Source organism: Schistocerca piceifrons, unplaced genomic scaffold, assembly GCF_021461385.2.
Source record: "Schistocerca piceifrons isolate TAMUIC-IGC-003096 unplaced genomic scaffold, iqSchPice1.1 HiC_scaffold_954, whole genome shotgun sequence".
Classification (NCBI taxonomy): domain Eukaryota; kingdom Metazoa; phylum Arthropoda; class Insecta; order Orthoptera; family Acrididae; genus Schistocerca; species Schistocerca piceifrons.
In genome coordinates, this window is record NW_025729228.1 from 840,001 (window position 1) to 842,500 (window position 2,500).

A 2,500-nucleotide genomic window follows, 5' to 3' on the forward strand; every position below is an offset into this window, starting at 1 on the left:
CCAAAGGTGCATCCTGACGTGACAAATCTGATCATGTCACAAGCATTCACTTACTATAATCACTATCAACGAACCTGCCGCCCCCGCCCCCCCCTACACCTTTCCTTACAACAACGTGTAACCTAACCTAACCTAACCTATGTTGTACCTTAACCTAACCTATGTTGTACCTTAACCTAACCTATGTTGTACCTTAACCTAACCTATGTTGTACCTTAACCTAACCTATGTTGTACCTTAACCTAACCTATGTTGTACCTTAACCTAACCTATGTTGTGCCTTAACCTAACCTATGTTGTGCCTTAACCTAACCTATGTTGTGCCTTAACCTAACCTATGTTGTGCCTTAACCTAACCTATGTTGTGCCTTAACCTAACCTATGTTGTGCCTTAACCTAACCTATGTTGTGCCTTAACCTAACCTATGTTGTGCCTTAACCTAACCTATGTTGTGCCTTAACCTAACCTATGTTGTGCCTTAACCTAACCTATGTTGTGCCTTAACCTAACCTATGTTGTGCCTTAACCTAACCTATGTTGTGCCTTAACCTAACCTATGTTGTGCCTTAACCTAACCTATGTTGTGCCTTAACCTAACCCATGTTGTGCCTTAACCTAACCCATGTTGTGCCTTAACCTAACCCATGTTGTGCCTTAACCTAACCCATGTTGTGCCTTAACCTAACCCATGTTGTGCCTTAACCTAACCCATGTTGTGCCTTAACCTAACCCATGTTGTGCCTTAACCTAACCCATGTTGTGCCTTAACCTAACCCATGTTGTGCCTTAACCTAACCCATGTTGTGCCTTAACCTAACCCATGTTGTGCCTTAACCTAACCCATGTTGTGCCTTAACCTAACCCATGTTGTGCCTTAACCTAACCCATGTTGTGCCTTAACCTAACCCATGTTGTGCCTTAACCTAACCCATGTTGTGCCTTAACCTAACCCATGTTGTGCCTTAACCTAACCCATGTTGTGCCTTAACCTAACCCATGTTGTGCCTTAACCTAACCCATGTTGTGCCTTAACCTAACCCATGTTGTGCCTTAACCTAACCCATGTTGTGCCTTAACCTAACCCATGTTGTGCCTTAACCTAACCCATGTTGTGCCTTAACCTAACCCATGTCGTGCCTTAACCTAACCCATGTCGTGCCTTAACCTAACCCACGTTGTGCCTTAACCTAACCCACGTTGTGCCTTAACCTAACCCACGTTGTGCCCTAACGTAACCCACGTTGTCCCCTAACGTAACCCACGTTGTCGCCTAACGTAACCCACGTTGTCGCCTAAACCTGCTCTGTAATTGTTATACGACTCGTTCAATTAGTGTAGTGTTGCCCACCCGCAACCCTCGCAATATAGTTCGCTACTCGCACTCCCCGCTCCCCTGTGTATCGCTTCATGTTAAACACCTTGCAAGTCTTGCTCACTTTCCACATGCTCCTGCTGTACACTGTAATGTGGATGGCAGCAGGACGTACATGCCGCCCCTCCCCACGTCCCCACCTTGCCCCCTGCCTTCGCAAGCTGGTTGGTGAGAACTTTGCATGTTCAATGCCCTCCGCATGCGACGTACTCAGGCTACGTTGTGGTGCGGCCTGTGTCAACTGTCCGCTAATGTCGTACGCGTAAACCACAATCTGTACTGCACATTCGTCCTTATGTACTGAATGATACATCGTGGCACATGTGTGACCGTACAACGACTGCGCCCAAAAACGGCGGACCATACAGTGCAAATATTGTGCACGCAGCTACGTGTCGTCTCCCTATGAGAGCTGGATTGCAGTGTGGTACGCCATAGAGACGTGTGGGAGGAACGGACGCCGTGGATGGCGATCAGCATGAGCTGTCTGTTGATGTATTCGGACCTAGTCGTCTCTCCTCACACACCGTGATGGCATGGTGCACCGCGTTCCATATCTGCGACATGCTACAGAGGCCGGTTGACAGTCGTTCGAGCAATGGACATCGCATACGTACGGGGGCCACCTTCCACGTATTGTCTAGGCGTGCACATTTTGTTGCGTGTATGTGGGCAGACGTAGTGTGGCGTGACACCTGACACAGGCATGCAATAATCGTGGAAGTTGCAAATGGCGATGGACGCCTGCGTTTTCTGGTGAAGTTACGCAAATGAACAAATGGTAACCTGTTGTGGTGCGGTTGTTCTCGCTAGGGGTGAATCGGTGATGGCGACGATAGGTTGAGGTACTAACCGGTTGTTCCAGCGATACCCACCATGCCGACGAAACTGAACGGCATCTGGGTGTGAAGCGATACGCGGCGGTGGCTGGGTGGGACCGTCCCCGGCCGGTGAGGGGGCGCCTCCCGGCGTGCTGGCCGCGCGGTGCGTGGGCGCACGCGCTACAGCCGGCTGGTGGGGGCGGCCAGTGGCAGGCGCGCCGGCCGACGGACGCGGCAGGCGTCGCAGCTGCGCGCCGGCGCACCCTGCGCGCGGCGCCGTGCGGCCAAAGTAGGTCCTCGCGGGCC